Source organism: Olea europaea, chromosome 3, assembly GCF_002742605.1.
Source record: "Olea europaea var. sylvestris chromosome 3, O_europaea_v1, whole genome shotgun sequence".
NCBI classification, from domain to species: Eukaryota; Viridiplantae; Streptophyta; class Magnoliopsida; order Lamiales; family Oleaceae; genus Olea; species Olea europaea.
The window spans coordinates 13,347,193-13,371,607 of record NC_036239.1 but is presented as its reverse complement, the minus strand read 5'-3'; the positions used below and the strand labels follow the sequence as shown (position 1 = coordinate 13,371,607).

The window sequence follows — 24,415 nt, the reverse complement described above, 5'->3', positions numbered from 1 at the left end:
AATAGTGGAATAAAAGATATAATCAATAATTGAGATTGACATATATCTATCTCTTGTAATTGATTGGATCTATCGACGAATGGATTATAGTTTTATGGTAAACGAACAAGTTTGGGTTTGTTATACAATGTGATATTTTTCGTCACATATATTGCTCTGACACATTACTAGATGTCAATTTGGGACGACGAATGTGAATTGGTGATAAATTAAAATGGGTGTTTTAATTTATCGATTTTGATTAGATCAGAATAATAATTCATATTGTTAAGCTTTGTGATTGGGAACTTAATGGGTCATACACTAAAGGAAAACTTGAAAAATAAGATTTAGCAATTAATTAATTAACAAATGTTAGAATTAATTAATTGGGTTGCTTATTAGTTAGTAGGCCTGAATTAAATAATTGGTTTAATTAATTTATGGACAATATTTAATTAAATGAGTTAATTAAATATTAGACTGGATTAAGAGACGGGTCAAGTCCGTTTGGGCCTATATAAATATGATGCTAGGGTTTGAAAACTATAGAGATCTTCATCATTCTTGCTAGTACAAGAAAAAAAACCCTGGTTCTCTCTCAATCTTGTTTCCTGTGTGGATTTTCATTGAAAACTGGAAAATTGGACAGCTGTGGGTAGCAAATCAAGATTGTTGGAACAAAAGAATAGCAAAGGAATTTGCACAATTCAAGAAATATACAATTTCTATCTAAACACAAATAAGATCCTTGGTGGAAATTGAAATTTATTTTATTTTCCGCAAATTCCCAACAAGATAATACTACATATTTTTGCAACATGACCAGAAATTTTTCATGCAGCTAGAGCAACAGATTCTGCGGAAGATGTAGGTGAAATCATTATCCGTTGTCTTTCCTTTCACATAATGAGGAGACCTTAGTTAAAGATAGTAAGGGGTCGATTAGCATGATCTGGTCACGAATATTAGAATAAGTCTAATTCAATACCATCAGAAACTGCATCATACAGTCGCAATGGTACCTTTCTAAAAGTCAATTCAGTTTACCACAGGTACATTCAGAAAGAGGGTCATAGACTGAGAGCTCATCCATGAACTTTTAAGTCTACCACAGTAAATACTCACAGAATCTTCTTCTTAAGTCAGATTTAATAACGACTTCTTCAGTTCATAAATATGGGGACTATTTCTCTGAGAAAATCAATCCCACAACTCTGGCCATATTTCATTGCATCATCCACAAAAGCCACACTAAGTCTGAGTTGTTGGTTGATGGAGTTGTAAATCCAGGACCACAATCATGTTATTACATCGTTCCCATGAAACGAAGTTTATTCTTAGCTCGTAAGGCTCACTACATGGCTCGTGCCCAAGTTTCACAGTTTTTAGTGGCAAGTAGGTCGGTGATGAGAACTATTCCAAGGTTGTCAATACAAATTGGAAAGATTCGCAAGGTTGGTAAATGGATTGGTGTTTGACTCTGTCATGACGTTGCTATCTGTTCGAACAAAATCTATAAGCATACGGGATCTTTGACTGGTAATAATATGATGAGTTGAATTATTTCCTACAAGTAAAAATCACTAACTGTAGTTTACCAATTTTTATCAAATTCAATATAGTAACGCAAAAGTTATTATAATTTAAGCTACTAATTAGGTAAATGAGTTATTTTTATCATGTGTTCTTGACAATCAATAATCCTATGTTGTTTAATCTTCTTTTCCAAGATAACTAAAACATATTTTCAGCATGACTCGATCATATTCCTAGTTCGAATTCATATGCATTCAACCATACGATTATCACACAAGATCACACATGTCATAAATGTAATTCTTAACACTTATTGCTTGTGTTTCAATTATGCAATGTTTTAACATATTGTGAGTCTTTTAACACTACAATAAGCAATAACTCATCTAATCGGTACGTAAATAATCAAAAAACACAATCTTAATGCATAATTAATCACCAATACAAGAATTCAGCAAACTATAAATTCAATAAATTAAAAAACATGACCAATGGTTTCATCATTCATCCAATACAATAAAAATGTTTAGCTGAACATATTTAACCTAAATTAGACAAAGAGTTGGAAAGACATCGCCCAATTCAAATAATAGATGTGGGAGTTTAAAGAATCAATTTTTTGCATTTTTTCTTCGATTGAACCTTGAATCTTCAAATTCTTGTGTTAATTCTCTCTAAAACTCTTGTTAAGCTTCGCTTCAATCAAAAAATATGAGATAATTATGCTCTAGACATATCTCTCTCCCAATATCCAATTAAGCCGATTCAAAGTGTGTTGAAAAGATAACTCAAAGGGCTATCTTTCGAATTTGAACATTTACTATAAGGGAAAAAATGATTTCAATTGGATACTAAAAATTTGGAACGTAACTTTTTCGGTTGAAAATTGATGTGTGAGAATACTTTGACTATATTTCATCCATTTGACTCTTTTTCTTGCCCAATGGACCCCAGCACTCTCGAATCTTCGTAGCGATGTCCAACATAACTTTTTAGTATTTGCACTTCAATCCCGAACTTTGAATCTCTTGAAACTAAGTGTTTTTCAGCCTTTTTCTCCAATTATGCCATTTTCATCAATCATCATCTAACGAACACAATATAAATAAAATTAAGCCATAATTCATAAAAATCTCCAATAAATAATCTACTTTAAAGGTCTAAATAAGTGTACAAAATACAATTATCACTATTCTCTATCACGATGTTATCCTCTATCATGACTCTGACACCATGTAAGTTCTGGATATTTTGGAAAGAAAAATAGAGAGTGCAGTACAGAGATGAAATGAAAACTTCTATATATTTTCTTTAAGAAAATGATACCAACCGTGTAATATATACTCAACGCTAACTTAATATGTTACAAAAATATTCCATATAGGTAAGAATTCTAACTAAAATTACAGCAGAATTGGACATCAGCAAGAGCATCTTCTATAAGTTGAGTCTGAGTTGATTTGTATATAGTCCAATGTGTAGATAAAAATCGAAGTTCTAGTATCACTACTACTATAAAAGAGAGAATCCCAAAATCATTGTTCATTTTGGAAACCTCCTTTTTACACCTATCCGGTTTGCTACTAATTATTAACTTAGATGGGCCAAAACGACACCGTTTGGGGGGAAAAACAAAACAAAACTTAGACTCTCGTAAGTAATTTTTCTCTACCCCTTAACTCTAACTGTGCTCTCTCTTGCGATCGGTCATCAATGCCACAGCAGCAAGGAATCACAGGAAATTTGAGCCAACTGAGATATATTTGTGAGTACAATCGTTATTGCATCGATTTCTTCTTGTAATGTATATATTGATTTTGTTTTATTGAGTTCTATTGTTCAATCTATGCTTAATTTTAATTTCTTTTTTTTGCATTTGATTTTCTACGAGGTTGAACCCGAAATACGTAAAGCTATATAAGGGGTGGTTAGGGTTCAGGATATTGTGTATATGTTTTTCGATTTATGTAGCCGTTGTGTTAACTATGGGATTTTTTCTTTAATCTGCGATTTTTGTTCCTGTTTTTTGTTTTTTTAAGAGATTGTACCTAAAATATCTAAAGTTTGTTTGATGTTATTTTTGTGCATTTTTGTTCTATTTGTTCGTTTGTTCTTTACTTTCTTGTATCTTTGATTTTTTTTTTTTGTAGTTGTCCTGAAGAATATGTTATTTTTTGGTCAATGCGTTTTTTTTTCAACTTTCCTTTCGTTTTTCGAACACACTGACCCAAAATACTGAAGTCTGTTCTTTAGATGTTACTTTTGGTATTTTTGGCTTAAATTCTTCGTCTTGTGCATATGTTTTTCGGCCTCTATAGATGTGGTATTTAATATTTCCTTGTTGTTGTTGAATTTTTAATGGATCTATGTGAAAATATTATAAAGGTTCAACAAGAATTGAAGTTCTATGATCTACAGTATGTTTTCATAGTCTTCTTGTGTTTTTGATTTTTTCTCCAAACGTATTTTTTAATTTTAATTTCCTTCACGTATTCTTTGAAGCTTCCAAGAATTGAAATGTATTGACTTGTAGGTATGTCAGTTTCATATTTACCTTTTGTGGGGGAATAATTAGTTCTTTTTATAGATTTCTCATAGTTTAAGCATTTAATTTTATGTACATTTCACCTAACCTTTGTATTTGCTTTTGGGTGTTCACATCAATAGTGTTTAATTGTATTTAAACTCTGGTGGAATTCATAGTCGTAGCAGTGTATTCTTTGTTGAGTAAGTTCTTTAAGCCAATTTTGTTTCTTTAGTTCTGTTGACACACTAAAAGTGAAGCCCAAACCAAATAGCCCAATTGGAGAGTTCAGGATAAAGGTCCAAACAGGATTATTGAGGAATGCGATGGAAGCCCACGAACACGATAACATCATCGCCCAAACTTGCAAGACGCCCAGAATCTGAGCGAATGGAGTACCTTATGGTTGTCCAGAGCGATGACCCCGTTCTCGCCCAAAACTTCGAATCGCCTAGGATCTTAACAGGCATAAAATATTATGATTATCCAGAATAGCAGTTGTTGAAGCAGTTATTGAGTGATCTTATCACATTTCACGATTCAAGGAGCCCAGTTGAAGGCGGTTAAACGACAAAAAGTAATGGCAACAGTTAGAGACAGCAGTTCCACGATAAGTTAGCCACCATAAAAAAATGGGTAGTTATACAGCAATCAAGTAGTTTCCAAGTGGTTTGCCAAGAAGAAATAATCGTACATAAAACACACTCAAATAGAGAATATGTAATTTTGATTTATTAGTTTAAACTTAAAATACTTATTTTAGTACTCGTGTGCTTGTGCCCCTTGGAGGCATTCTGTTTATTTCCAATTGTAAATCATCGCCAATAAAACACCCCTTGTTGGAACTTTGTCTCAAGAGGTCCGTTTCTTACACAATCGTCGGATCCCTTTCTAATTGTTAGCGACTACCCGCGCGAAACAATTTGGCACGCCCAGTAGGACCTTGGTGTTTAGTGTTGAAGATACAAAAGGTGAAACAATATGCCTCACAAATCTGATAAGGAAGCAACAAGTCAGGGAGGAGTCCAGTCCATGATCGAGCAATATGAGGAGCGACAAAGCTCTCCACGAACAGAGGGACAGAGTCAGAACAGTCACAATCGTTACTAACCAATGACAGAGTTGAGTCCTCAAACCATGTGTGCATTGCTTGGAGAACTCACACAGGATGTCGTTGAACAGGTAAATCTACGGAATGTTCATAATATGGAAAGATTTACTCAGAATGGGAATGCACATTATGACAACATGGCCAAACAACTGAATACATTAAATGAAATAATGAATAAGTTAGTAGAAATTTTTTAGCCACTTGTGCCTATTGCAAATCACTTTCAAATTAGGACAATCGTGGGACATAATTCCCCAGTCCTAAGTTCAAATCCGGAGATAGAACCACCTTTTGGTCCACCTACTTCAAACCATGGGGGTGGTGTAATGCCAAATCATAATAGTGGTAATGGTACATCTAATTTGGAGGGTAACCTAAATATAAGAGACAATATCCTAAATAATGGACAAAATACCCCACGTGTCAATGATAGAATAAATATTCAGGCTAATGGTAACAATGGCCCAAATCATGGCAACTTTGTTGCCAACCAAGGACCAAATATCAGGCCTCAGGCAAATCAAACGACCAACCAACCTATAGGAATTCCATATGACCTCAACGTCATGTTGAGAAATCAAATTATAGAAATAGTACAGGATCAAATGGCTTTTTGGGTACATCCTGTCATTAGGCCAACTTACACAAGGTCATACCCTGATTGGGTAGACCAAGCATATCCATGGCCTAGAGAATATAAAGTGCCAGAATTCTCACTATTTACCGGTTTAGGAGAGGTGTCTACTCTAGAACACATAGGGCGATTCACACTGCAAAGTGACGAAGTAACCGACTACCATAAAATGAGGTTGTTCCCTAGTTCATTAACATGAGTAGCTTTCTCTTTGTTCATTAATTTGCCACCAAACTCTATTCAAACATGGCAACAATTGAAGCAATTGTTCCATGCTCAGTTTTATAAGACTGAGTCTGAAGTTACTTTGATCGATTTGGCGAATCTACGTCAAATGTCAAACAAATGAGCAGAAGGTTTCCTTCAAAAGTTCAAGACAGCAAAAAGTAAATGTTTTGTACCTTTGCCCGAAAAGGAGTCTGTCAAAATCGCTCAAAGTTGTTTAAGTTTTGATTTGAAAAAGAAATTCCAAGACAGGGAATTTCCTAATCTTTTCCAATTGAGCGCAAACGTGATTAGGTATAAACGATTAATAAGAGAATAAGAGCAAATGAAAAATTCTAGCAAGGGGACTTATTATAGAGACCCAAATTTTGATGTTCATACCATTAATGATGAGTATTACAATCACATCGAAATGTGTTTGGCCGAATTAATCAAAGGAGACGCATATACTTGTCCTACAATAGCTAAGCCTAGATCGTCGGGTAAGGATGAGCCTATAAAAGATGAAAACAAAAAGGCTAGAACGTTCTCGTTCGATGTAACCAAAGCTGAACTTATATTTGATAAACTATTTAAGGATAAACAGATAAAGCTGAGCGGTAAACATAAGTTGCCAAGCTCTGAACAAATCAAGGGTAAAAAATATTGTAAGTGGTATAATGCATGGTCGCATTTGACTAACAACTGTTTCGTTTTTCGTCATGTGTTACAGGACGCCATTGAATCAGGACGAATTACGTTCGAGGATAAAAAGAAGATGGCAGTGGATGAAAACCCTTTTCCACAGCCACTTGGAGTGAACATGGTGACGACTGGTTTCGAAAATAAGTTGCCAAAATTCAAGTGGTTATAGATGACGGAGAAGAGGACCCTGGGCCACACTCCGGTATCTTTGAACGTATCAAAGGAAAGGAGCCTAAAAAGAATGAAGACGTCCTGTGTGCAAGATGTAAAAGAGAAGTGAGTGCAAACATAGAGAAACTAGGGATATGGCAGTATCACCATCGCCCTAGTTTTTTTCCAAACGCTCAGCCTGGTAGAGGGTGAGGTACATCATTCTATAGGGGGTCCTTTTGAGAGGCAGTTCAGGTCAATAAATAATGGGAGAACATTCAGGCCGCAACCTCGCCAACCAGATGTATGACATTCGTTCCAGTATAATGCAAGAAGGGTAATACCCTTCTACGAGATGATTAGAGCCCAACAAAGGCATTTTCAAAGGAATTATGGACAAATGATGAGGCAACAACAGGGAGTGTCACGTCCTAAGGTGCCTAAACTACTTGAGGTGGTCAATCAAAATGTTCTCGAAGATAGTAAGGGGGCTGGTACAGGTGAATCGATGGAAGAATTGCCAGAGAGCTCTTCTGGCAGATCGAAGTTTGAGCGAGGCAGAAGGGATGGAGAAGATCCAGATCATCTCCTTACTATTCAGTTCGGTACGTTACCTTCTGTCACGGCTAATAACTATTTACTAGCCAATGAGTTCAAGAACAAAGAAAAAGAAGAAGAAGAGAGGGAGGATAACGAGGAAGAAGCATGTGTGCTGGAATGTGAAGAAGGCCAAACTTCTAGAGGGCCCTACAATGGTGAAGAGAATGATGGTATGACGGACATCGAAGAGGAAATTGATCTGGAAGCAGAAAGAAGAAAGAGAGGAGTATCACACAATACTCTGTTGAAGCAACTATATCGAGAGGGAGTTCGTAAAGTGGACTTGTTGGGGGAACCATCTGGCCGTTCTTTCAATTATTATGTGCTGTATGGGACGCCCAAGAGGAAAAATAGAGTACCTCGCTCTGAAAAGTATGGATCACCTCCAATAATAATGCCTCCTCCCACAGGTTGGATAACCGAAAAAGAAGCACTAGGAAATAATAAAAAGGAAATTCAGCGGAAGCTCAGTGCGACATACTGCACGTTGACTTATCACAAAAGGATAATTCAACAGAGAATAAGCAGGAAGTGGAAATAGATGCTATCGAAAAGGTTATTTTTAAGAGACTAACTATGAAGTTAACTAAACACTTGAGACCATTGTACGTTAAGGCTTTAGTTAACGGTATACCTGTGGCGAAAGTACTTATCGATAATGGAGCAACTATAAACACCATTCCATCTAGGATGATGAGGAAATTTGCAAAGACAGAAAGAGATGTGATTCCAACAGAAATCATCCTTACAAGTTTTAATGGAGGAGCAACTTCAGCCAAAGGGGTTATGCCATTGGACATAACTCTAGGGATAACTACTAGGGCCACAGTCTTTTTCGTAATAGATGGTCCTACTAGTAACAATGTGTTATTAGGAAGGGATTGGATACACGGAAGTCACTGCAAACCTTTATCGCTCCATCAATGCTTGGTTTTCTCGAATGACAAGGGTGAAGCAGAAGTGGTGCAGGCAGACCATAGACCTTTTGTCGCAGAAGCAAAGTCAGTGAAAAGGTTCATGTACGAAGGAAATTACAAACCTGTCAGAGTGGTCCAAGATGGAAAAGAAACTCAAATTGTTGCACAGAGTGAAGAGCCATTTCGGTAGTTGCACTCACTGAAATGTTCAGTTAAATGAGGCCAAACATAGTGGCCCTGGAAGAGCCAGTAATTGGCAAAAAAGTAATCAAAGAGTTTTAAATGAGTTGTAAGCAACAAAGGCAAATGACCGATGTTCAGGCCTTCAAAGCCAAATTAATGGCTTTCAATATAGAATGTAAAGACAAGATGAAAGAAGAAGCAGTCTTGAAAGTATTGGGAGACAAATTGGCAATGTTCGAGTTAGAACAAAGTATTAGCCGAGAAGTCAACAAGGTGGATTGTTTAGAAGAAGAAGTGCCTATAAGGGAAATAGACGATGAAGTAATGAGGATCACCAAGCCTGGATACGCTCAAGCACAAGATCCTCTGATTAAAGTGAATATTGGCAATAAAGGGGAAGATCGCCCAATATTCATCGGCCAGATGCTCGATCAAGAGGTTAGTGATAAATTAATCGCTTTATTAAAAGAATATAAGGATTGTTTTGCTTAGGAATATGAACATATGCCTGGTTTAGATAGAGATTTGGTGGAACATAGATTGCCAACTATGCCAAATTTTAAACCTCATAAGCAACCTCCTAGACGTTTTGCTCCTAATGTATTTCCTAAGATTAAGAAAGAAATAGAGCGATTATTAAAAGCAGGCTCTATTAGAACAGCCAGATATGTAGAGTGGTTGTCCAATATCGTGCCAATGCTAAAAAGGAATGGTAAATTAAGGGTGTGCGTAGACTTTAGGAACCTAAACATAGCCACACCCAAAGATGAATATCCAATGCCTACGGTAGATACTTTAGTAGACTCGACTGTCGGACACGTAATATATTCCTTCATGGATGGGTATTCAGGATACAATCAAATTTATATAGCTGAAGAAGATATACACAAAACTGTCTTTAGGTGCCTTGGATCTCTAGGATGTTTTGAATGGGTAGTTATGCCTTTTGGCCTAAAAAATGCAGGAGCGACTTATCAAAGGGTAATGAACTTGATTTTTCATAATATGATAGGCAATTTTGTTGAGGTGTATGTAAATGATATAGTGGTCAAATCGATTAAAAAAAGGACCATTTTGAACAATTGAGATGTTCATTTGAGCGAATGAAGCAATATAACTAAAATTGAATCCCTTGAAATGTGCATTTGGTATTAATGCAGGAAACTTCCTTGGTTTCTTAGTACACAAAAGGGGGATTGAACTTGATAAAAATAAGGCGAAGGCCATTTTAGAGGCCAAACCACCTAGCAATAAAAAAGAATTACAAAGGTTCCTAGGTCAAGTAAATTTTTTAAGACGCTTTATTTCTAACTGTGCAGGGCGAACTAAAGCTTTTTCGCCACTTTTAAAGCTGAAAAACCAGGACGAATTCGTCTAGAAAAAAGAGCATCAAAAGGCTTTTGAAAGTCTAAAGGCATATTTATCAAGTCCACCAGTGTTGGTGTCACCAATCCAAGGACGGCCAATGAAAGTGTATATATCGGCTGAACAAGAATCAATAGCTGGAATGGTCGCGCAAGAAGACCAATTTGGTGAAGAAAGGACGATTTACTACTTGAGTAGACGGTTAACAAAATGTGAATGTAATTACTCTGCCATTGAAAATTTATGTCTTGCATTATATTTCACGTGTACGAAATTAAGGGTTTATTTACGGCCCGTAACCGTTTATTTGATTTCTAGAGTAAATTTGGTTAAGTATATGTTCTCTCGCCCTATTTTACACCAAAAAGTAGGCCTTTGAATGTTAGCATTATCAGAATTCAAAATACAATACATACCCCAAAGGCAATAAAAAATCAGGTTTTGGTTTACTTTCTGGTCGATCGTCCATGCCTTGACATACATGAGGAAATTGAATTAGAAATCAATTCATTCGAATTAAAACCTTGGGTTTTATATTTCAACGAGTCAAAAACCTCTAAAGGTGCAGTAGTAGAAGTAACATTGATAAATCTTTTAGCGATTTGTTACAAATTCGCATTCACTTTGGAAAGGATGTGCACCAACAATCAAGCCGAATATGAAGCCTTAATCATAGGCTTAGAATTAATGATAGATATGGAGGTAAAGAATGTGATCATTAGAGGCGATTCTCAATTGGTAATTCACCAATTGATCGGTGATTTTAAGTGCTAAAGTGATTCTATTATGAGTCAATATGAAATCGCCCAAGAATTGTTGGAAGAATTCGATCAAGTAGAGCTTCAATGTGTTAATAGAATATATAATGACATAGCAAATGAGTTGGCCCAGATGGTTTCAGGGTATTCAAAGGCTTTAAATTGGAAATCTACTTATGAATATGGAGTAATATTGCCCGTGGTCCAAAGAAGGGCGAGAATGATTGAAATTCATTGCATACAAGATGGAGATGCAATAGATTGGAGGGCAGAGATTAAAATGTTCCTTAAAAACCTAATAAAGGAGGTAGTAGAAAAATAAAGTTGCGTTTGCTAAACTATACACTGATAGATGAAGAGTTATTTAAGAAATGCTCTGATGGTATATTACTAAAATGTGTAAGCTTGCAAAAAGTCAGAACAATCAGGGTTGAAGTGCATGAAGGGATATGTGGAGCTCATCAAGTTGGCCAAAAGATGAGATGGTTAATTATTAGGAATGGATATTTTTGGCCCAAGATGGGAGAATCATATGTTCAATATGCGAAGAGTTGTATAGCATGCCAAAAGCATGGTCCAATACAAAGGGCGCAGCAAGAGAGATGGCACCCATTATCAAACCCTGGCCGTTCAAGGGTTGGGCGATAGACCTGATAGGGAAGATTTATCCCCCATCGTCCAAGCAACATACCTTTGTTATAGTTGCAACTAATTTTTTCACTAAGTGGGTAGAAGCGATACCTTTAAAGGAGATCACCCAAAAGAGTGTCATAGAATTTATCCGTGATCATATTATTTATAGATTTGAGATTCCACAAACTTTGATGGTAGATCACGGAACTTCTTTAAATGGAGATCAAGTGAATAAATTTTTGAGCGAGTTTGGAGTTAAATTAGTGAACTCCACACTATATTACGCTCAATCTAACAGACAAGCAGAATCTTCTAATAAGATTCTAAAAAATATCATAAGGAAAATGATAGATGAAAATGTCAGAAATTGGCACGAATGTCTAAACAAAGCTTTATGGGCTTACAGGACGTCGCCTCTATCAAGTACCAAGGTTACTCATTTCCAACTTACTTATGGACAGGAGGCCGTTTTGCCTATGGAAATCAATGTGTGATCAATCAGAGTATGTTTGCAACATAAGTTAAGTGATGGTGAGTATACCGAATCACTAGTTCAAAACTTATTGGAGTTGGACAAATTAAAGTTCGAAGTCCTAGATAGATTGCAAGTTCAAAAACGAAGGATGGCTAAGTTTTACAATAAAAAAGTTATAGCCATGTCATTTAGCTTGGGCGAATTGGTTTGGAAAACAATACTCCCTTTGGGTAGTAAGGATCCAAAGTATGGCAAGTGGTTGCCCAATTGGAAAGGACCATTTAAAGTAAATATTGTGTTGCCTAATGGAGCTTACCATTTAGAAGATTTAGATGGCACCAAGCACATGAGGTTCATTAATGGCAAATATTTAAAAAAGTATGTTCCTTCCTTATGGGAGAATGAACAAATAAAATTGTAATCAAATTGCGCTGAACGATCGTAGATAAATAGGGCCAAAACGAAATACGTTCAAATAAATACCTTTATTATCAAATATACATTACAAATTGTGAGATACAAAATACTAAATGCTCTATAAGCTACAATTGAGAGCAAATTAATTTCTCGATCGATCGCCAAGCAAGAGGGTGAACCGGCCTTGATCGCCATCCTGATCGTACTGCTGCAAGGATAGGCAGAGAGATCGAGAAGCACTCTCAACAAGCAAAAAGGAAGAAAAGCACCCTCATATCGCCTGCCTAATCGCATTGCTGCAATAACGGGCAAGGAGACTGAGCAGCACTCTCAGCAAGCAAAGTGGCTTCAAAGGCATCCTCAAAAATTGTCTTCCATCATTGAACTCCTTATAAAGAGCATGGAGACGATGGAAAAAACTTTGCTGGCCAAAGAATATTTCATATATCTCCCATACCAAAGGTGATATCAAAACAAAAAGCAAAATGGGCGGATCAAATGATCCATTTCTATGGAAGACGAAAATTTTGGATCAATTGTTGAGATGCCAAACGATGGCAGCAAATTAGTTTTTGAAGAAAAGAATGGAAATGAAAATGATGAGTGTGAAATACACACGCATTTATAGAGACGTAAAGGTGAAAAGACAGAATGTGAAGGGCCACATTCGTGCCTAATAACTAAAATCAAATGGCCCAAAGTCTTGGGAAAAGAGACGGAAATACCAAGGAAGAATGTACATGAATTTTAGCATAAAGCAATTAAATGTTTGGGAGGTTGACGATTAAGCACAACGTCAATTAATACGCAAGTAGACAAATTAGTCGTTCATTAATGACGATAACTGCTGTTACATTCAAAATTAACAATGGCAATTAGTGCGAAGTTACAAAAGGAAAGTTAAGGCATTAGATGTTTTAATTACAATTCACCCCAGGCCGAACGAATTCTTTCCCTAAGTCTCCCCCAATCTTCGCTCTGCTGAGAAGAAGCAATAATTAATTCAGCTACAAAATCGTCATCAACCTCCAATTTTTTGTATTGCTCAACCAAAGACTTGGTTCGTTCAATTCCTTGGGAAGCATTACGCTTTTTAGCAGCCATTCTCGCCCTACAATCGTCCATCTTTGCTTGAAGCTCCTTCATCTCTGCAACCAAACTTGTCATCAAAGAGTCTTCGACCATAACGTTGGAAGAGATTTCTTTTAATTCATCCTCGACTTTGTTAATCTCTAGAAGCAAAGACTCTCTTTCAGATGCAGCACAAAGATATTGAGTACTCCTGGCCTTCAGTTCAACATTCTTGGCTAGCAAGGAGAGGATGTCAGAGTGAACAACATTCAACACTTTAAAGTCAGCAGAAACATTGAGCGACGAAAGTGTAAGTGCTTGCGCCAATTTCGTACTCAATAGCTCAAGCTTATCCTTATGTTTAGGAGCACTAACTTGGCCGATATCCATGTCCATGAAAGACACGTACCCAAATACTGCTTGAGAAACTTCATATTTTCCTCTGAAGAAGCAGAAGGATGACTAGTTGAAGTAGGGCGAGACTTCTTGACTTGCCCCCAGGAAGTAAACAAGTCCTGGATGGAATGCACAATGTCATCAACATCTTGCAAAGAAAAATGCCAACATTGAGGACTTTCACTACAATAAACAAAGCGAAAATGAAATTGAAACAAAAGGTTACCTCATCAGCAATCTGGGGAAGTTCAGGCATATCATCAGTTATCTCCACCACCTGTGGGGACTTCCCCTTATCTGGGCGAGAAGACTCTGCAACAACGGGCAGGCCCATGGGAGCCTCTGCATAATTCAAGAAGCAACAAATCAGAAACCAGTAGCACAAGCAAAGGTAAGACATCAAAATATGTATTACCTTCTGGTTCGACGTTTGGGGAGTCGGCGCCCTGGGAAAAAGGTGACATTTCTACTGGTTGTGATGAAGGTTCTGGGACTAAGGGTTTCTCTTTAAGCATAATCCCTTCATCAGCTGATTTGGACGAAGCAGTTTCAGCAGAAGATGATGGAATAGGGGCTGCCAAGGCCAAAGCCTTCGAAGGAGAGGCTGAACTTTTCTGAGGAATTCAAGTAAACCATTAGTACATAGAAAAGTATGTTTGTGAATAAACAAATTCAATTACCTTTCTTCTAAGGATAAGAGGAGCGTCATCATCTTCATCATTATCATCCTGCAAAATGGGAGATGTTGAAACTGGTCGTTTGCTGCTTAAAGCACCTTTAGCTACAGTTGCCTTGGCAAGTAGAGAAGCAGATGGATGGATAGAATGTTTAGTGTGAGTAGGGGAGGAAGGATTCCTAATAGACACAGGGGTGACCAAAATAGGAGAAGTAGAGGGAGTGCCTGGCTGGTCCAGTAAATGGAAAGCATGATTAGCATCAGTTGCAAACAATCGGCATTTTACTGATGGCCAAAGCTATTCAAAAAAAGGATGGACAACAAAGCAAGAATTGAAAGGGCTAATGAAAATTTGCTCGTCAAAAGAATGTTGCGAGCATCTATAGCTTGTGCCTCTGCCTTATTAATAGTGTGAAAGCGGTCTGTCAAACTTTTGGAGTAACAAGGAGAAACAGGCCAAGTTTGGCCAAAACCAAGTTGGCAAGCAAAAAATTGGGGAGCATATATCTCAACCCCAGCTTTGGCATTGGTTCCAGTTAAGATAACGTGGAACAATTCCCTCCCAATCAAAAACTGAACCCAAACAAGCAGAGAGGCACTCGCAATGTCTAGGGTGGATGGAGGTTGCACATAATCTGGAGTCAAGTTAGCAGGAAAAGGAAAGAAAGAAGGAATCAAATTTAAGGTATAATAGAATGAAAAAATGTCCCTACTAGACATATTTACAGGGTCAGTGGATCAATGGCTAGTCCATAGCAGCTAAGAGAATGAAGGGAAATGGATGGAGCACCAAATGGTGGAAAATATGCTCTCAACCACAGTTGAGTGAACCAAAGGGGGCTACTGCCAGTGGGAGATGCACCATTCTTCAGTTGAAACTGAAGGGAAGCCATACCTCTATAAAGGGTGGCTAAAAAGAAGGAACATAAGTTCAAAGGCCTACCACGCGCCAATTCATGCGCTATTGGTAAGTAGCTCATAGAAGGTTTCATACTTGGCACGCAAAGAATATATCTACAGAGTCAAATCTGAAGAAAAGCCACACACTCAGAACGGGAAGGTTCAGCGCTTGAGTGATTATAAAAGCCTTGCAGGCTTGAATAGGACTCAGTAAGTTTCTGGTCAAATTTCGGGGCAACGCAGGAAATCAAGATACCAGGAAAGATGGTATCGCCCAAAGGCAGAAGATTTAGTAGGGCTCCAACATCCCTTAAAGTAATAGACATGGGACCAAGAGGGAAAACGAAGGTGTTATACTCAGAAGACCAAAAACTCAAAGCAATAGGAAAAAGCACTGGGTCAAAAATCGAGGGTCAAAGAGTAATTTCTAATAATCTGAAATCCTAACACGATCAAAAATCGCTTTGGTGGGGCCATGGTTCACAAGACGTGCATGTCATCTACAAAAAATAACATCAGCTTTAGGCCAAGTGTGAATACATTTTTCGCGAATCGGCCTCAATGGCAGAGAGTTCAGGAATGGAGGACCTTGAGTGCAAGGGAACAGCTGACCCGCCGCCACTTGTCCAACGGATTCGGCATTATTAAACGATGGACCCAGATAGAATTCATTGAGGTCGGCATTAGCTTGTGCAAGGAAGTTTGGATTTACATACGACCTAGTACGGATTTTTTGGAAATCTTCGAAACTAAAAGAATCATCAGATTGAGTTTGGAAGTCGCCATTGGAAACAAAGTACAATTTTGATAAGGTTTGTCTAAGAAACGTAGCAGAGAAGCAAGAATATGAACAGTAAAATAGCGAGGAGGAGGCACGAAATATAGAGACGTGGTTTAGTGGTGCGATAAAATGGCGTGTCTTTTGGGTTTATAAGGGTTTGTATTGTAACGTTGCACCTTTTTAGGCTGTAGAAGGAAATAATGATTGAAATTCTTGGAAATTTCAAATATTGCTGGAAAATATAAAGTGAATATGGCAAAGATTAATAATTGGTATTAATTCTGCCATATTGAGAGGTAATTGTTGACACACTAAAAGTGCAGCCCAAACCAAATAGCCCAAAGAGTGAAGCTCAATTGGGGAGTACAGGATAAAGGTCCAAACAGGATTATTGTGGAATGCGATGGAAGCCCACGAATACGGTAACATCATCACCCAAGCTTGCAAGACACCCAGAATCTGAGCGAATGGAGTACCTTACGGTCGCCCAGAGTGATGACCCTGTTCTCGCCCAAACTTTCGAATCGCCCAGGATCTTAGCAGACATAAAACATCATGGTTATCTAGAATAGCAGTTGTTGAAACAGTTATTGAGTGATCTTATCACATTCCATGATTCAAGGAGCCCAGGTGAAGGCGGTTGAACGACAAAGAGTAATGGCAACAATTAGAGACGGCGGTTCCACACAAGTTAGCCACCATAAAGAAAGTGGGTAGTTATACAGCAATCAAGCGGTTTGCCACGAAGAAATAATCAAGGGAATATAAAAGGAAGAGAAGACGTAGAGAAAAGGACCTAATCAAACACTCTCAAACAGAGAATATGTAATTTCGATTTCTTAGTTTAAACTTAAAACATTTCTTTTAGTACTCGTGTGCTTGTGCCCCTTGGAGGCATTCCATCTATTTCCAATTGTAAATCATCGCCAATAAAACACCTCTTGTTGGGACTTTGTCTCAAGAGGTCCGTTCCTTACACAATCGTCTGATCCCTTTTTAATTGTTAGCGACTACCCACGCGAAACAAGTTCGCTGTTGATCTTTTAACAAATTTAATTATTTTTTCCCTTATTTTAGTATATATAATGAAGTATTTACTGCTCTCAAAAAATAGAGGATCCCAACTTAACTATCCATTTTAGAAATCCCCTTTCTTCATTTATTCAGTTTCTCTTGTTTATTAACCAATTGGACTTGAAGAATACTGTTTGGGAAAAAACAGAAAAGGCAAAATGCAAGCCTTGACTTTTGGTTACCCTTTGAATACAATGTTAAAGGTTAAGAATTTGAGCCTTTTGGTCGACCATTGAAGATAAAGGTGAATTTGTGGGTTGAGATTTGTAAGATTACTGGGCTAGAAATACTTTTGGGAGACTGATGTGTGATATAAAGAATAAAAAGGAATATTCAATGATGCCAGAGTTTGAGAACAGACCAATCAGGAAGAGCAGGCAGTTGGGTAGGTTGGAAGGTGATAGGGATGATCGAAGTTGGACTCCTCTTCACGTTTGTGCTTGGAAAGGTGACTTCAAACAGGTAATATTTTTACCCCTTTACAGTGATATTTTCTTGTGTTCTATGAATATGAGCATGTAACGATTTTTTTTGGAGTTTCAGTTTTTCATATATATATTTTTTGTTAATTCTATTGTTTTCCTTCATTGATTGTGCAATATGTATGGTGTTGGAATTCAATCAATAATATAAATTCACCAGATGGATTGTTGAGCACTGGCGAGTCAATAACATTTTCTTTCATAGTAATCAGATGCTTAGTCACCCCCATCTTATTTGTTTTCTATCAAATTATTTCTGTTTTAGTGAAATCTTCACCATTGCACAGGTTTGGGTAATTCCGTGGTTTGCTGAAAAGTTTATTTTCTCTTCTCTCATAAGATAATAACACAAACTTTACATGCAAGAAGGTGGGTATTTAACAAAAAGTTATTATGAAATAGAAAAACTACGCTACTTTTTATGAGTTTATACGTCTATTTTGTGGCCACTTTATGGAACTGAAATGAGATTCGTAACTTGTGCAGGCTGCTCCAAATGCAGTGTTCAGTACCACAGTTACTTCTTTGAAATCTGAAGATGCATTTGATCCAAATCGTGTTAAATACGTGGTGGGCAATTGTGGATATGCAATTTATTTTCCATGAGGACTGATACGATTCAACAAGTTAGGGCTTCTCTACTTTGCAATCAGTATGCAAATGCACATCTCAGACACTTTATTTTTAAATATTGATATTTGTTTTACCTATCAAAATAGTAATAATAATATTGATATTTGTTTATGTACAATTGATATAGGTTTGTGAAAGGTCAATCTTCAATTTCTCTACTTGCTTCATCTGGGAATTCAGGTATCTATTAAAGAATTGTCGTGCATTCATCATTAATACGTTCTCCACCATAATCCTGTACTGAAATATCAACGTTCAGTTTGTAAAGCCTTGCTTTTTTCTCCTCTACATTGCATCTCTTATTGTATAGATGGATTTTGCCTTTTATTTTCTCATGATTGTGCTAGAGTTTCTCAATTTCTAGTTTATGGTTTTGAAATTAGAAGGCCTTGTTTATGTAGCAATAGTAAAGTTCATATCTTTGGTAAATTTTCACCTTCAATTAAGAAACTTATTGAACTTAAGAATTATTTAAATTTTCTTTTTTTTTTCTTTTTTTTCCATTTGTAAGGTTTCGCTCATTCCATGCACTCAGGCCAACACTATGTCTCCTTTGTAAAAGGCAAATGTTTTTTATTTTATTCAATTTACTAATTCTGCGACGCCTTTCTATTTTTTTTAGGAAGATTGGTTAAATTTTTTTGAATAAAGTATTATGCCGTTAAATGTCATATTGTCGTTCACGGAAGAAAAATTACGGCTGCCTAGCACTTGTTCCTGACCTCTTGCAGCTAAATCAATCTTTTCATACATAGATGGGAAATTTATGAGCGTAAGCCATTTTGGGATTCAGACTGATACTCTATTTGGTCATAAGGATTTGAAAGAATCAATCTTTCTTTAAGTTGCTGAATATCTCCATTATTGATCAATAGGCGAATTTCCAACTCCTCGGAATCCATATGAGATCTTGTTTGATGTTCATTCTTTATTTGAGTTTTCCTTTCTTTTCTATTTATAATCAAGTGAATACCTTTTCTTAATTTTATTGCTTCACTAGCACGCGTTAGCATACGTCGAAAGAGACAAGTATTATGGTGCAAAAGCAGCTATTAACGTATGGGAACCTAAAATACAGCAGCCTAAAGAGTTCAGTTTGTCCCAAATTGAAGCTGGCTGGTAGGAATTTTTTTTCTAAATCTTTGGTTCGACCATAATTTGTTGCATTCCTCTTACTGATTAGAATGCACATTACTTCAGGTTAGCACTGATCTCTACGGTGATAAGAACACAGAATTGTACACATACTGGACTATAAGCTTATTCTTTTGTTGTTTGTTTTCTTTATATGCTAATAAAGCTCCAGGCAAAATCCTAATATCAGTTTGTAATTATAGAGTGATGCATATCGAGCCATCGGTTGCTATAATATACTCTATTTGGGTTTATACAAGTCAGCAGTCAAATAGCAATGGGTACAAGAATTTCTCCCGTCTCATCCTATCGAAATTCCCAATACGATATTGCATTCTTTTGTGGAAGGTAAATTCCAAATTTACCCCACTTGTCATGCGTTTTGTGATGAAACAAAAAATCAATTATAATTATTCTTTTATAACTTTTTAATTTATCTAAGACCTAAAAGGGGGAAATTGGTGGATGCAGTTTGCAATGGCTATGTATTGGGTTATTGGCCATCTTTCTTATTCTCCTACTTAGTAGACAGTGCTTCCATGATAGATGCGGTGGTGAGGTCATAAATTCACAACTCGATAGGCAGTCCACTTTGACTCAAATGGGCAGCGGCCGATTGCCAGAAGAGGGTTTTGGCAAGTCAGGCTATTTCAAGAATATCCAAGTTGTTGACAGTTCCAAAAATCTTGAGGCTTCTAAAGAACCATACACTGAACAATCCAATTGCTATGATATGCAAACATGTAGTAATGGAGATTGGGGCCATTACTTTTATTATGGAGGCCATGGTGCACATAGGGCATGGAACTTTTGGTGGTGCCATTTTGGTAAATAATAATTTGGAGGGAGAAAAGTAAGATTTAGGTTAATATTCATTTCCAAAATATTGTAGGAAAGGTTTAATGAATTCTAATGTTGGATTTTTCTATTTTACTCATTTATTCTTGGAAAAATGTAGGTATATTCTTAAGAATATCTCATTAGCCCGACAACTGAACGTTGCAGGAGATCGGCTCATCAAGAGGTACATTGATATTATTCATAATTTCATTGATGTTGTTTTGCTTTTAATGATTATTGAATTTATTAATATTTTATTTTGATGATTATTGAGTAATTTGCCATCGAAATTTGTTGGGGTAATTTGCTTTTGCTTTTTATTCAGTTGCATGTGTTTAAAATTATATATGGGTCTTTTTAGTGATTTAAGACATTATTTTTTCTTGACAGCTCTACATAATTTTTTATGGTTTTTGTTCTGGTTCTTTGGGAATTCAAATTAGAAAGAGTTTTTTTTATTTTTCCTCCCCTTTTTTAACATCGGACACAAAATTCTCTCTTTTTTTGGTGGTGGGCTTGGGTGCATAAGATGAAATAGATTGTGGGGATTTATATGTTTTGTATGGGGAGGGATAGTTTAACATTACCTTTTACGCTTATATATGATTACTTGGAATGAGAAAGAACTAATAAATATGCCAATTTGATATCATAGAAAAGTTCCAAGAGGACGATATAGCAAGTTTATGATTGGAAGAGGTTGTGATTCGATGGTCCAATTCTATGTGTCAAATCATAAACTTGCTAAATCGTTACAATAAAGGAGCAATATAGCATACTTATATCAGTTAACCAAGTAGCTTATTCCTTTTCTTTTTGATGAAGTAAATAGTTTCAAAAATAGCTTAGTGATCTTACAGAATTCTCCCATGGTTTCTGGATTTCAATAAGAGGGTAGTTTCTTTATGCAGCTCGGGTTGAGAAGATTAATCAAAGTAGTGATGGCGATAAGGTTGTGTTTGCTACAGCGAATTAAACCGTATAAGGAATTAAATATACAATTAGAGTACATATACTATGTAAATATTTTTATAATGGATTATATTCTTTAGTTTTTTATTGAAAAGAATGTTATTTGCACCATCTTTCTTAAACTAATTGGATGATATAATATGGAGAGAGGAGGTAAATTTAAGCAGGACAAGAAAGATGGTGCAAGTTGCATTCTCTTGAATGAACAACTTATAAATAATATTTACCTTAATACAATTGACTTATGAGTGTCTTCTCTAATTTTATGCATAATTTCTTCTATGGTTCAATCCTATATGCCAAAGGTAGCTGAAAGTGCTTATTCCAATATGGGCAATACTGTTACAATCATTAGTTTGCTGCTCAAAGTCCTTTGTATTAGTAATCTTTACACAAGATTCCAATAGGAAGGTTGGTCAGTGATGGCAATTCTTTCTAGAACTAGTCGCTATCACGTGCATTACACGAATTTTGTATTTATCGTATTTTTATTAGTGTATGAATTTTAGTTTTTTTGGAAAATTTTTGAAGTAATATCTAAAAATATTTCCATGATATAAGAAAATAATTGCAAATTATTTTTACAATTGCATAGAAGTATGTTATCTAGAAAAAATATGCTTGTATATTTCATGCTTGAATAAGAAATATACAAACTATTTTGCTTGTATTCTTTGATAATGTTGATATGATTGAATTGAATGTGAAGATTATATTTTTAAATTTTGTGTAATTCAATATTGTAAAATTGAAAAAAAAAAACGCTTTCCGCACAATTCGGAGATAGTTGAACCAAGTGTGGAGTAAAAATAAAAAATTAAAAAAAGGTGCAGAGAGAAAAAACCCATCCGCACAGTGCGGAGTGTGGAGAGAGTTGAAGCATGTGCGGAGAGTTGGCAAACCCTTCGCACAATGCAGAGTAAAAAAAAACTCTCCGCACTGTGCGGAGAGAGTTAATCTCTTCGCACAGTGCAGAGAGTTGAACCATGTGCGGAGTAAAAAAAAGAGCAAAGAGAAAAAAAACCTCTCCGCACAGTGCGGAGAGAGTTGAACCATATGCAGAAAGTTAAAAAACCCTTCGCACAGTGTGGAGTAAAAAAAAAACTCTCCGCACAGTGCGGAGAGATGACAAACCAACTCTCCGCACAATACAGAGAGAGAAAAACTATTCGCACATTGCGGAGAGTTGTTTTCAAATTCCTTAATTACAAGTCAAATTTCAAGATTGTAAATTTTTCGTATATACAACAAAACAGTATCGAAAAATATGGCTCAAAATCAATTATGTCTTCTTTAAATTCCAGTCACAGCTCAGTTTTTGAGCATGCAAATCATATTTACGGTATTGGAAATGAACTTTGTTGTGATTCATACAATGGAACAATATGTGAGTTGTGCAAAGAATGGGATGTTGATAGTATCATGGCATTGCTTTCACAAAGAATGGGATGTTGATAGTATCATGGCAGTTTATATTTACTAAAATTATTATTATTTTTTAATGCTAGTGGTATGATGTGTGGAAGAACATTTGTTTGACATAATTATTTTTTTAATGTTAGTGGCGTGATGTGTGGAAAAATATTTGTTTGACATAAACAAAATGAAAAATATAAAATGACATCATATATAATAAAATTGGATTAATTTACTATTGTATCGATAGTAGACTCTCATTCCCCCTTTTTATTAGAAGTTAAAAAAGGTGTGGGGGAGATTACAAGGATCATATGATAAATTGGCAGACAATTGTTAATGTTCTGGGTAGGATGATTGGGGCAGGTTAATTATTTTAGGAGCATGTCTATGGTAGCTAAGTAGTCTCAAGTTACAGCTTTTCTATTGGAATATTGTTTCTTTGGAATATGTTAATCAGAGGGATATATGATTTATAGCCAAATGGATGGTATTTTAGATTTTGCCCCTATTTATTTATGCTAGACTTTTTAAGTTTACCTTGTGGCCAAAGGCAGCAGAACATGAGCGATCAGAGATACTCAACATGGAGCATAATTTATGAGATTTTGCCTTGATAGTTTTCAAAGTGTGTATTTATATCTATTGTGCCTTGCATTCTTCTTTTTCTCAGCTAAGTGGTTTAAATTCTATCTTAACCTTTAAACAACTTCCGTCTATCCCAATGGTATTCTAGGTTCCCAACTGATTTCTAGGTTTTTACTTAGTGATTGATTTTTTGTCTCTTTCTAATTATTGCAATCAACGTCTATTTTTTTTTTTTTATTTCGACTGCAGTGAGCTTTTGCTTCATTTCTATGCCAGTTCAGTAAAAAAGAAACATGAGAAAATTATATTTTGAAATACATTGTTGTATTCCAAGTTGTAATAGAAATTGTTTTCGTCATGTAAATTTGAACTTTTGCCGGACGCCTTTTCATACAATGCTTACTTCTCTCTCTTCATTTCAATTTTTGAATGACTATTATGAAACATTATTTCTTTTATATAGGTGTGTGGAAATTTTGTAATATACTTTCTTGTCAATCCCATACATTCAAGACGCTAACTTTACGTTCAAAATAATGCACGATCAAAAAACTAGTATTCTAATAAAAGTTAATGAAATGTATGATTGAAAATTTGATAAAAATTACGAGTCTTATAAAAATATTATAGTTAATATTAATGTTTTAACTTTGACTTAGTTTTTAATTAAATATATAAGCCAAACCAAATAGAGACCAAATAAATAAATAACATGGGGAAAGTAATATAAAATTAATGTATAAGCAAAAGTGGATATGGTGAACCCCTTCACTTGAATTAAGATTTGCTATATAAAATTTACTGTTCAACAATGAATAATTGATACATCATTTTATAATAAAGTGCCGCCTAATTTTAAGCATAAGTGGTAATGAGGGGAAAAGTTGAATTTGTTAATTTAGAAAGATGTGTTAGTCATTCATTAAATAGACAGCAAATTGGATAGCAGATCTCAATTAGCGTGAAGAAGAACAGAGGAACTGGCGGACACCCGAACATTGATTTAGGCCTCAAATGAATCAAATATAGAGCTAATTAATTCAGCTTATGTGGGCTATTGAAGGTACCACTACAAGCAATTATATCAATTAAAAGCAAATATTAAAAATAAAAATAAATAAACCTAGCCCAAAAATCATTTCCTTGAGATAGAGGATTTCGAATAGAATCCTACAATTTTAAAGATTTGATTAGAGCTCCATAAGTTAATGGGACGAAAAATGAAGATATTTTAATTCCCGTTACCATCCCTATTCAT

General features: G+C 35.8%; 1 long non-coding RNA gene across 14 annotated transcripts; it reads left to right on the top strand.

The window, feature by feature from the left end:
* Positions 1–3,111: 3,111 nt before the first annotated feature.
* Positions 3,112–23,594, top strand: LOC111386650. Of its 14 annotated transcripts, none has more exons than XR_002701286.1 (7): positions 3,112–3,283; positions 17,439–17,554; positions 17,862–17,943; positions 18,061–18,226; positions 18,335–19,689; positions 19,813–20,194; positions 20,300–21,662. It is a non-coding gene; the product is annotated as an uncharacterized LOC111386650 (long non-coding RNA). The 14 variants fall into 14 exon arrangements; XR_002701283.1 differs by lacking the exons at positions 3,112–3,283; positions 17,862–17,943 and having other exon boundaries at positions 16,957–17,554; positions 18,335–19,326; positions 19,408–19,445; positions 19,545–19,689; XR_002701273.1 differs by lacking the exon at positions 17,862–17,943.
* The last annotated feature ends 821 nt before the right edge of the window (positions 23,595–24,415 follow it).